The 12,497-nt window shown below is 49.3% G+C and overlaps 1 protein-coding gene across 1 annotated transcript in view; it reads left to right on the top strand.

The window, feature by feature from the left end:
* Positions 1-12,030: 12,030 nt before the first annotated feature.
* The window catches only part of Csnk1e (casein kinase 1 epsilon), a 38,872-nt gene continuing 38,405 nt past the window's right edge, over positions 12,031-12,497 (top strand). Inside the window, exon 1 of the mRNA XM_038342292.2 lies at positions 12,031-12,113. The gene's annotated coding sequence lies outside the window, so the exon portion shown is untranslated. The remainder of the gene's footprint in view (positions 12,114-12,497) is intronic.

The raw sequence follows: 12,497 nt of genomic DNA on the forward strand, positions 1-12,497 counted from the left end.
ATCCCTTTACATCTGAACTATGACACTTCCAGAGGCGACTCCAAGAAGACCAGTGGAGTTGTCTCTGGGACTCTGAATCTGCCCTGACCTCTCCTTAGGCTTCTGTCACAGAGCCCAGCCCCCCAGCAGCAATGCCACAGGGCAGAGGTTGGGAGGGTGAAGCTCACCAGGCCTCAGCACTGTGGCCTGGCCTAACTTGCTCGTTCCTAGGTCTCCAGTTAATGGAGCATGGCAGAAATTGGGATTGTGAGGACTTCAGTCCCCAAGAGACCTGCACTTCTCATCCCTCCTCCCCAGGGCTAGTCCCACAGTCCCGAATGACCTCTTCGAGTCATCTTTTCTTGGTCCCACTGATAGCCCCCGAGTGCTGCAGCTTCTCCAAGCGAGAGCCCCTGCCCTCCGTCTTCCCTATTGCGCTGGCTGGTGCACTTCCCAGCATACCAACTGTAAAAGGAAAACTGGCATCGCTTGGACAACTTCATTCCTGTAGCACTCACCCAGAACGGGCAAGTCTATCCATCACCTGCGTGTCCTACGACTTTTCTTTCCGCAAAAAGAGGAAACGATGGATGTTTCTCCATCATGTAATGGCTCAGAATACACCTGCTAAAATGAACTTGTGCGCTCTCAGGCTAAGACCGAATGGCATCGCGTCCTGCCTGTACTGCCCAAGGTGACCACACGGGGGCAGCAGCCGAGCGCAGGCTGAACGCTCCAGCCGGGCTGGGCCATAAAGGGGCAAAGAGAACGGGGCCAATGAACATCTTGGAACTAAGATCTTTGAGTAGTCTCATGCCAAGAGCCTCAGTTTCCCCATGTATCAAACGAACTAAGCTGTGTGGACGGGTATTTTAGATGTCAATCCCCGAGGATTTGTCCCTATTCACAAAGCCTGGCATGTCCAGAGGGAGAGGAGGAGCTGGGGACAGGATCTTCACAACGAAAGGCTCAGGTCTGGGCCCAAAGAAAACCCAAAACTGAGTCCTGAAAGGGGCAGGGAATCGCCAGCTCTTACCCCTAACATGAGGACAGGCTAGGGCTGACCCTGACTGACAGTGGTCGCTTCATGCCTCCCTCAAGGTCTGAGGACTTAGCATCCTTTACTGGTCATTGTCGATTCTCAGTCCACTCTCTACAGTCCCGGGTGCTCACAGGAAGGGCCGCTGGGGCGGGGAGGGAGGGGGGAGCTCTGGATTCATTCGCACCACCCTACACCGCTGCTGAGGCCTCCTTCTGGTCCAACATCTCAGCTACGGCCTTCACCAGCGCGGTTTGCGCTCTGTTTGCTGTCAGGAGGGACAAAGCTAGGATGGAGTCCGGTAGCCCCTGCGACCCAGCCATCCCAGAACCACAGCGCAGTAGCCATCACAGGCAGAGGAATATCCCGAGGTTCAGAGAGAAAGAGAGGCGGAACTTGACCCTCCCTGACTCCGGGTCTGTCTGCAAAGGGCTGTCGCCTTCACATTTGCACAGGAAAGGAAAGCAAGGGGAAATATTCTCCGAGCCCTGACCTGAAAGACTAACCTCCCAGAGTACTTCAGCTCCACCCACTGAGGGGTGGGGCCGTTTTGCATTCTCTTTACAGTTGAGGCTTAACCACCACTTAGAAAGACTGAGCCTGTCTCTGCTTAGCTTTGGGTATCACCTTGTGCAGGGGCCCCACAAATTGCTTTCTTGTGTGGTCCCCTAGCCCAGAGGATGTCGAGGAGACTGAGCTTATCAAAGGTGACCTAGAGAACACACTGTTCCATACCTCAGTTTCCCTAGCCCTCCCCAGTGGCCCAGGAAGCATAGATGGTTACAGAGCTGGGGCAGCTGGGGCTTCAGGGCAGCCTGTCTGTGAGCAACTTCCTCTGCTGTGTTACCACACCAAGCCCTTCTGTCGCAGGAACCCAGGGCCAGCAGTGGGAGGAGGCTGCAAGCATCCCAGGGCCCCTGGGGTTGAGAAGAGAAAAGTAAAAGCAGGGACAGCCGGGGTGTCTAGGGTGGAGGAGGGGCAGAGATGAGCTGGTGCCTTCAAGGCAAAGACTGGGAACTTCCTCTCCCACCACCCACATCCAACTCAGCTGGGGCCCAGTCTTGTCAAAGAGTGAGAAAGACATGATACTGGCCTCCAGAGGTCACCCTGGCCAAGGAGGATGTCAGCTCCCGAGACGGTGCCAATGAGAGCCTGAGATTCCTCCTGCCCTTGTCATGACCAGCAGGAGCATCAGTACCAACACCTCCACCACCATCACCTCCACCACCATCACCATCACCACCACCATCACCGCCTCCACCATCACCATCATCATCATCATCATCGGCATCACCACCATCATCATTACGAACTGCAAAACAATGGAAAGAATTTCCAACTGTGAGCACAGAGCCGAGGGACACAAAGTTGGTGAATAACTGAGGCCTCAGCCAGAGTTGGTGTCTTAACTGGAAGCCAATGAGGCCTAGAGCTTGTTTGAATACCTGGTCTTACTCCCAGAGGAGGTACCTGTCCCAGAGTATAAGAAATGAACAGGTTGGAGCTGGTTGTATAGCTCAGTAGTAGACAGCTTGCTTAGCATATGCAAGGGCCTGGGTGGGAATCCTAACACAGCCTCACCACCCTTCAAAAAGGTCTGAGATTGTGTGAGGGAGCTGGAGTGGAGAAGTTTCTAGAGACAGAGAGAGGAAGGGAGGGTTGGGGAGGCTGAGAAGGGTGTGAGGAGCTGGTGTTTTACGGGTGCAGTTTCAGTTTAAGGTGATGGAAAGTTCCAGAGACAGATGGTGGTGACGTTTACAGAGCAGTGTGAGTGTGTATGACATCACTAGACCTTAGAAATAGCAAGCTTCACATGGTGTCTGCGTCTCTGCTGTTTTAATAGTTACTTTCATTTAAGAAACTAAAGAAGTAAACAGAAAGCTGTATGTGGTGGCACACACCAGAGACTCTGAGCACTTAGGAGGTGGAGGCAGGAGGATCGGAGTTCAAGGCCAACCTGGGCTAAGAGACCCTGTCTCTCTCTCTCTCTCTCTCTCTCTCTCTCTCTCTCTCTCTCTCTCTCTCTCTCTCGCACGCACGCACGCACACACACACACACACACACACAAGGTTGAACTATGTGTGGTAGCACACGCCTTTAATCACAGCACTGGGAGACAGTGGTAGGTGGATCTTCATGAGTCCCAGGCTAGCCCCATGCATTAGTCTACATAGATTGTTCCAGGTCAGCCATTGCTATTCACAGTGAGATACTGTGGAAAATACACACAACATACAGCAGTTCCCTAAAACCGTGGACAGGGAGAGAGGTTGTCTCCAAAAGGCAATGGCAAGTAATGTGGACATGGAATATGGCAGATGGCAGGGTGAGGGGACAGGGCTGGTGACACAGCAGGACAGCCAACATGCTGCCACATCCTTCCCAGTCCCCTTGCCTGGCACCCAGAGCCCCCACACTGAGTCCCACTGGACAAGACCTTACAGACTGGCAGCACCCCATACACTACTGAATGCAGGAAGTTGGGGTGTCATCCTGTCTGTCTCCCCACAGAGCTGCTATGCACACTTCTAGGGTGAGGCTGCCTGACCCTGAACTAAGGGCTCCTGCACCTGCCTCAAGAATAGGCCCAGCTGAGTGGTGGTGGTGGCGCATGCCTGGTAATCCCAGCACTCAGGAGGCATCTCTGTGAGTTAGAGGACAGCCTGGTCTACAAAGTGAGTTCCAGGACTGCCAGGGCTACACAGAGAAACCTTGAATTTTCGAAGTAGAAGAGGAAGAGGAAGAGAAAGAAGAAGAAGAAAAAGAAGAAGAGGAGGAAGAGGAGGAAGAGGAGGAGGAGGAGAAGGAGGAGGAGGAGGAGGAGGAGGAGGAAAAGTGACTTACCCAGGATCCCCTGCTGCAGTCTAGATAGACCCTTGTTCCCACCACCAGACCCTCTGTCCTCTGGGATTAACTTCAAGCCTTTCAGGTTGACCTTTTTCTTTTCTTTTATTATTTATTTGTTTTTTATTTTTCAAGACAGAATTTCTCTGTAACTTTGGAACCTATCCTAGAACTCACTCTGTTGCCCAGACTGGCCTAAAAACTCACAAAGATTCACCTGCCTCTGCCTTCCGAGTGCTGGGATTAAAGCCGTGTGCCACCACTGCCTGGCTTCACCTTGCTTTTTTCTAAGAACACGTGAACACGGGTGCTTTCCAGCCCAAATTCCAGATCCTACCCAGCACGCATTGAATGCACAGCCAGGATTAGGGGAGTCCAGCGTCCTCTGTTCAGGCCCTATCCCACATTTACTGTGTGACCTCAGGTAAGTGTCTCTCCTTCTCTGGGCTTTGGCTACAACCTTCTAGAAAATGATGTGACCTACTGGGTAGTCATTCCCATAGGATGTGCTTTGTTAGCTGGAGAGGATGAGGACGTCACCCTGATCCAAAGCCTGTGGGTGGGGCATTCGAGGGGACAGGGCCAAGGTAGTCATCCCTGCAGCAGTTGGCTGAGCACACACTCACTCAGCACTTACCCAGCCTGCCCCAGCTGCTGGAATGTCAGGGCATGGCCAGAGCTATGACATCACCGTCTTCATTGCTGTTCTATCATCCCTAAGAAGTTCAAAGCACTTCCTTGTTTGGAGAGAGCCTCCATCTGGGGATGCACTGACTTATCTCTGGTAGAACGGGTGGGCTGTGTAGACCTCAGACTTCTAGACTCTGCTCTTGCCTTTCCCAGGTGGGAGGGAGGAGGGGGCTCCCCGCCCGGATGCCTTCACTGGGCCTTACTTCTGGGCGACCCTCGAGCTGGGATTCTTACCCCCAACTTACAGGTGGGAAAACCGAGGCCTGGATCCCTCATGGGGAGGACATGGTTCACTCCCAGCCCGCCTTGCAGCCTGTGCTTCCCTCCACCTCTCCAAGCCAGAAGTGAATCAAGGACAGAAGAGGTGAGGGGCAGACAGTTGGGTGAGGCGAAGGGACGGCTGTGGCTGTCAGAAGGTCCCTGCCGTTACTGTAAACCAAGCTCATGGGATTGCCAGAAAAAACCTTGTAAAAGAACCAAGCCCTATCCAAGGTCCAAAGCCCAGCTATGTGATCCCAGAGTCTCAATTCTTCCCAATAAACCTGCAGGGAGCCCCCTCTCTGTTCCCAAGTCATTTATCTCCGTGCTGGACAGGCAGTACTGTTTGTGCATTCACTCAGAGTTGCTGACATCCCTCTCCCCAAAAATAGAGTCAAAAGTCTCAGCACTCGGGAGGCAGAGGCAGGCAGATCTCAGTGAGTTCAAGGTCAGCCAGGTCTACAAAGTGAGTTCAAGGTCAGCCAAGACTGTTACACAGGGAAACCCTGTCTTGAAAAACATAAACAAACAAACAAATCCATCCTGATAATTTCACTAAAACTAGAACAAAAAACAAAAAGCAGTTCATTACATTTCCTGGTAAATCCTGGCCCATTCAGAAAACCAGAACACGCTGGCTTCATCTGTGTAAACTCCAGATCACTGGTGAGCCGGGGCGCCATCCCAGCCCTGGGCAGCATGAATTAGACTGACAATGGCCTACTTTGGGCGAATGACCAGAAAATCTAGACTGAACTTCTGCTCGTCCTGCCCATGTCTGGGATTTATTGGGAGCCATCAGCCAGCGTGTGCTCCTGGCTCTAGAAGGCTCCCATGCTACCCCAGTGGGTGAACTGACTTGGCCATACGCGTGGCGTCTGTTTTCTTCAGTCTGAATTTCTCTCCTTCCATCACATGGGTCTGGATGTTAGATTCAGGTCATCAGACTTAGTAGTGAGGCTCCTTTACCTGCTGAGACATCTCACTGGCTCCTAATCTTTATTCTTTAAACCAGTTCCCAACAGGGAGACATTGTTGGGCTCCTACAGTGAGGCTGTGCTCAATGCCTGACACAAACTGATTCCTTGAATCTCTTTCACACTCTTGCGGCTTCCTTTACACCGTGATAGTCCTTTCAAAATGAGGAAACTGAGGCCCAGAACATGAGGGGGCCCTGTCTTTGATGAATCATTTGGTAATTCATGACAGAAGATTGTGTTTGGTTCAACTCCTGGTGAGTACAGACATGGAGGGGGGCATCAGAGATGGAAGATAGCAATCATGAAAGTCTTCCCAGAGGAAAGAGCCCCACAGCTGGGCTTCCAAGTTTGTGTAGAAGTTTGACAGATGGAGTAAAGGCAGAGGAATTGGTCTGCCACCTGAGTAAGGCTTGAGGTGTGATTTGAGCTGTGGCCAAGGATAATTTACCACAAATGTCTGCCCTTGGGCAGGAGGAAGCAGGAGAGACAGGCCCGTGGCATGCTTGGGGTGGGTGGACATTGTTAGGGAGTGAGGAGTGCACAGGTCCCTCATGAGGCCTCAGAGGATGAGGGCAAAGTCTGGGTCTCCTCCCAGGTGTGGGTCCTATCCTGAGAAGTGATGGGCACCAAGCCGGGAGGTGGTGGCACACACCTTTAATCCCAGCACTCGGGAGGCAGAGGCAAGCAGATCTCTGTGAGCTCAAGACCAACTTTATCTACAAGAGCTAGTTCCAGGAGAGGCTCCAAAGCTACAGCATAACCCTGTCTGAAAAAACAAAAACAGGGGCTGGAGAGATGGCTCAGTGGTTAAGAGCACTGACTGCTCTTCCTGAGGACCCAGGTTTAATTCCCAGCACCCACATGGCAGCTCACAACTGTCTGAAAATCCAGTTCCAGGGGACACCTTCACACCAATGCACATAAAATAAAAGTTAAATAAATCATAAAAAAATTAAAAAAACAAAAACAAAAAACAAAGAAATGGCCAGGCACCTTTAATCCCAGCACTGGGGAGGCAGAGGCAGGCGGATCTCTGAGTTCGAGGCTAGCCTGGTCTAGAAGAGCTAGTTCCAGGACAGGCTCTAGAAACTACAGGGAAACCCTGTCTCGAAAAACCAAAAAAAAAAAAAAAAAAAAAAAAAAAAAAACCCAAAGAAATGATGGGCACCAAATAACCACACCCAGGACAGTGCTCAGGAGGCTGAGACAGAAGAACCAGGAGTTCCAGCCCAGCCTGTGCTCTTGTCTAAAACCAAACCAAAACAAGAAACGTTGGAAATAGAACTGGGAGGGTCGGTCAGTAGCTCTAGCTCAGAAAGAGGAAAGGTCCTGGGCCAGAACCTCAACCTGGGCCCTTTTCCCAAAAGAACCCGCAACTCCAGTTGGAAGCACCATCAAAATCTCTGCATGAGTCCAGAAGAAAACAAATGGGGAAAAATTATGCTTTCTTTAATATGTAAAGAATTCCTAGAAAAAATAAGAAAAACAAGCCAGCCATGTAATATAGATATGAATAAGACTAGCAGCCACTGGCTAGTCATAAAAAAAGATGAAAATTTGCCCATCAAAATCCCAGCAAAATTCTTCAAAGACCTCAAAAGAATGGTACTCAACTTCATTTGGGAAAGCAAAAAACAAAGGACAGCCAAAACAATCCTGGGCGATAAAAGAACTTCTGGAGGCATCACAATCCCTGACTTCAAACTCTACTACAGAGCTACAGTACTGAAAACAGCCTGGTACTGGCATAAGAACAGACAGGAGGACCATTGGAACCGAATAGAAGACCCGGATATCAATCCATACGTCTTCGAACACCTGATCTTTGATAAAGAAGCAAAAAATATCAAATGGAAAAAAGAAAGCATATTTAACAAGTGGTGCTGGTATAACTGGATATAAACATGTAGAAAAATGAAAATAGACCCTTATCTATCACCATGCACAAAACTCAAGTCCAAATGGATCAAAGACCTCAACATAGAGCCAGCCACACTGAATTTTTTAGAAGAGAAAGTGGGAAGTACACTTAAATGCATTGGCACAGGGAACCACTTTCTAAATGGAACCCCGGCAGCACAGACACTGAGAGAAATAATTAATAAATGGGAACTCCTAAAACTGAAAAGCTTCTGTAAAGCAAAGGACATGGTCAACAAGACAAAAACGACAGCCTACAGAATGGGAAAAGATATTCACTAACTCCACATCAGACAGAGGTCTGATCTCCAAAATATACAAAGAACTCAAGAAATTGGACACCAAAAGATCATATAATCCAATAAAAAAAAATGGAGTACAGACCTAAACAGAGAACTCTCAACAGAGGAATCTAAAATGGCTGAAAGAGACTTGAGGAAATGTTCAACATCCTTAGTCATCAGAGAAATGCAAAGCAAAACAACTCTGAGATTCCATCTTACACCTGTAAGAATGGCCAAGATCACAAACACTGATGACAACTTATGCTGGAGAGGTTGTGGGGAAAAGGGAACACTTCTGTATTGCTGGTGGGAATGCAAGCTGGTAAAATCCTTTTGGATGTCAGTGTGGCGTTTCCTCAGAAAATTAGGAAACAACCTTCCTCAAGACCCAGTAATACCACTTTTGGGTAGATATCCAAAGGATGCTCAATCGTGCTACAAGGACATGTGCTCAACTATGTTCATAGCAGCTTTGTTTGTCATAGCCAGAACGTGGATACAACCTAACTGCCCCTTGATAGAAGAATGGATAAGAAAAATGTGGTACATTTACACAACGGAGTACTACACAGCAGAAGAAAATAATGACAGCTTGAATTTTGCAGGAAAATGGATGGAGCTAGAAAACATCATTTTGAGTGAGGTAACCCAGATACAGAAAGACAATTATCACATGTACTCACTCATAGGTGGTTTTTAAACATAAAGCAAAGAAAGCCAGCCTACAAACCACAGTCCCAGAGAACTTAGACAACAATGAGGACACTAAGAGAGACTTACATAGATCTAATCTACATGGGAAGTAGAAAGTATAAAAAGACAAGATCTCCTCAGTAAAATGGGAGCATGGGGAGGAGTCCTTGGGGGAGGACTGAATGGGGGAGGGGAGAGGGAGGGGAGCAGAGAAAATGTAGAGCTCAATAAATATCATGTAAAAAAAGAAAAAGAAGGACTGGGGCTGGTGACTATGTGGGGGGTGGGCAGGGGGAGGTGGGGGAGATGAGGGATGAGTTTGGGGTGATGCCCAACCTTTCTATAGATTTAGTAAGTTATCTCTGGCAAAACATGGTAACTTCCTGCAGAAGAATGGGAAGGAGAAACTGGTGGGAATCAGGGAGGACGGGATATTGTTTATTTACTTTCAAATTTGAAATTTATTATAATTATTTTCTTCAGCTGATTGGGTGCTTTGCTTGTATGGATGTCTGCACACATGCATGCAGGGCCCATGGAGGCCAGAAGACGGTATCAAATCCCCTGGGACTAGAGGTTGTGAGCCATCGTGTGGTTGCTGGGAATCAAACCTGGGTCCCCTGCAAGAGTGGCTAGTGCTTTTAAAGTGCTGAGTCATCTCTCCAGCCCTGAAGGGCACTTTGTAGTGGTAGTGGTGGTGGTATATGCATATGTATGCGTGTGCTGTGTGTGTGTGTGTGGTGTGTGTGTGTGACGTGTATGGTGTGTGTGTGGTAAGTATGGTGTGTGTGTGTGGTATGTGTGGTATGTGTGCGTGGCATGTATGGTGTGTGTGGTGTGTATGGTATGTATGGTATCTGTGCGTATATGGTATGTATGTGTAGTGTGTGTGTGGTGTATGTGGTGTGTGCAGTGTGTGCGGTGTGTATGGTATGTATAGTGTGTGTATATAACATGTGTGGTGTGTATGGTGTGTGTCATGTGTGTATGCATGTGTAATGTGTGCAGTATGTGTGGTGTGTGTAGGGCACGTGTGGTATGTATAGCGTGTAATGTGTGTATGGTATGTGGTATGTATGTGTAGTGTGTATGGTGTGTGTGGTGTATGAGGTATGTGTGTATGGCATGTATGTGGTGTGTATGGTGTGTGTGGTATGTACGGTGTGTGTGGCGTGTGTGTGGCGTGTGTGTGGTGTGTATGGCGTGTGTGTGGTGTGTATGGTGTGTGTGTGTACATGTACACTGAAGAGAGATCAGAGGAGTGTGAACGTGGAGTATGAAATGCTGGGGCGTGCTGCTGGCTGTTCTGGTTTTAGCGAAGCAGCTTCTTGTGGAAAATAGTCACTGAAGTGCATCTGTTTCCTTTCTTCACTTTATTTTTTTTGAGATAGGATGACCCCAAACTCAATCCTCCTGCCTCAGCCCTCCAAATGTTGAACTTAACTACCACACAGAGCCTGTCAGTGAAAGCTACTAAAGGATCTGGGATTAGAGTTCCCTATTGGCACGTCAGCCCACGTCAGCCCACGCCTGCCCCCAGCCTGATCCCACTGCAGCAGCTGTCACCCAGGGCCCCTCGAGCTGGGACTGTCCCTGACACACAAGGAGGGTCCCTGAGTGGCCTTGCTGGTCTGGAGACTTCCCAGAAGTCAGTTTAAGATTCCTTGTTGGAGCCGGGCGGTGGTGGCGCACGCCTTTAATCCCAGCACTCGGGAGGCAGAGGCAGGCGGATCTCTGAGTTCGAGGCCAGCCTGGTCTACAAGAGCTAGTTCCAGGACAGGCTCTAGAAACTACAGGGAAACCTTGTCTCGAAAAAACAAACAAACAAAAACAAACAAACAAACAAACAAAAAAGATTCCTTGTTGGTCTTGGGACAGAGTAGCCCTTCTCTGACCCTTTCTAGTCATGTGACCGGAGAATCGGCCTCTCAGACCTTCATTTCTTCCTCCTAACGTAGGAACTATAACTCTTCCTCTCTGGGCCGTGCAAGGGCTGTTTGTTGAGAAGTATGCACAGCTAATGGGAACGTTTTAGGAAGTAAAGGCTGGAAGTTGGCTTGGTGGGAGAGGGCTTTACAAAGCCCTCTGCTCAAGAAGGAAGGCCACCCAGTGAAATGAGCCCATTAGCGGTTGAAGAAAAGTCTCAACAAGCCTCATGGTGCCCCCACCCATAGAGGGCACAGCAAACATTTTCTTCCCAGGGCACAAACTTGTGTTTGTTTTCGACTGTGACTGTATCCGCATCCTGCTTTTCATTCTCTAAATATTCTTTTTTTTTTTTTCTTTTTTTTTGGTTTTTCGAGACAGGGTTTCTCTGCAGCTTTTTTTTTTTTTTTTTTTTTTTTTTTTTTTAAGAGCCTGTCCTGGAACTAGCTCTTGTAGACCAGGCTGGCCTTGAACTCACAGAGATCCGCCTGCCTCTGCCTCCCGAGTGCTGGGATTAAAGGCGTGCGCCACCACCGCCCGGCTTAAATATTCTAACATTTCCTCATATTATTGTAAACTGTTTGCAAACATAGCCTTTGCTGCTTGCGTAATACTCCACTGTGTATGTGTGCTACTCAGCAAGCCCCCACTTGGTTGGTCATTTAGATTAGTTCCAGTTTTTTAACCAGTATAAAGAACCCCACAAGCCGGGCGGTGGTGGCGCACGCCTTTAATCCCATCACTCAGGAGGCAGAGGCAGGTGGATCTCTGAGAGTTCGAGGCCAGCCTGGTCTACAAGAGCTAGTTCCAGGACAGTCTCCAAAGCCACAGAGAAACCCTGTCTCGAAAAATAAAAAAAAAAGAACCCCACAATACAAGTATTCCAGATGATTTTGTTAGGACAGATTTCCAAAAACAGACTTGCTAGTCCAAGGCAAACATTAAAACAACAACAACAACAACTTTGGGGGTAGCTCGTAAATTTCCAAAGACAGTTCTTGTATGGGCTATCTCAACCAAAAGACCTTTACCCAACTAATCCACAGGGTTCCATGATCCCGGATCCCTTAGCAGGGGGAGGTGGGCTGGGGAACAGTCGGTGGGCGGTATGGGGAGTTGGTAAAAAGAAGAAAACATTTTGGAAATCAGATGCCTGCTCCCAGTCCCGGTTCCTCCTCACCCCAGCTAGCTTCAACCTGGAGTCCTGACGGCTCTGAATTAACAAGAGAGTGGGTGGGGGAAGGAGGCAGGGCAGATGGCCCGGAGCCCAGGCACGCAGGGCGTGAGTGTCGACAGAAGTGTCCAGCACCTCACCCAACAAGCACGAGAACCACGAACCCCCAGGGCTGGGAAGCCGGGGCGGGGCTTGGAGGTGACGTCACGCCCCGCCTCCTGCGACTCCCTCCTCCAGGGCTCTGGGCTCGCTGGAGTCCTCACCTGGAGTGACAGGTGTGCGTGTCTTCGAGCCGCGGAGGCTGACCTCCCTGCGTCTGCGTCAGGTAAGCCAGCCCCACCGGAGAAGCTCAGAGGCCCGGCATGGCAAAGCATGGGAAGAGCTGGGTGCGGGTGACTGGAGGTACCGTGCTCCCAAACTCCTTCCCTTTCTCATAGACCTACTTACCTGGACTTGAAAATGAACGTAGGCCTTGGGGGGATTTGAAGCTCGGGAAGTTGAGCCGGAAGGAGCCAGTCTCAAATACTTCACAAATGCATTATTATTGTTTTATATGACGCTGTCCTTAGAAAGAAGTGTGCACGGAGTGACCATTCGTTAAACGGAGAAAACTAGGGACGAAGTCCTCGGTGCTACTGACACAAACTGTACCACCGTGGGATTTACTTTTTTTTTTTTTAATGTGCTCAGGGATATTGGCGTCGTTCTC

This window comes from Arvicola amphibius, chromosome 9, assembly GCF_903992535.2.
Source record: "Arvicola amphibius chromosome 9, mArvAmp1.2, whole genome shotgun sequence".
NCBI lineage: Eukaryota > Metazoa > Chordata > Mammalia > Rodentia > Cricetidae > Arvicola > Arvicola amphibius.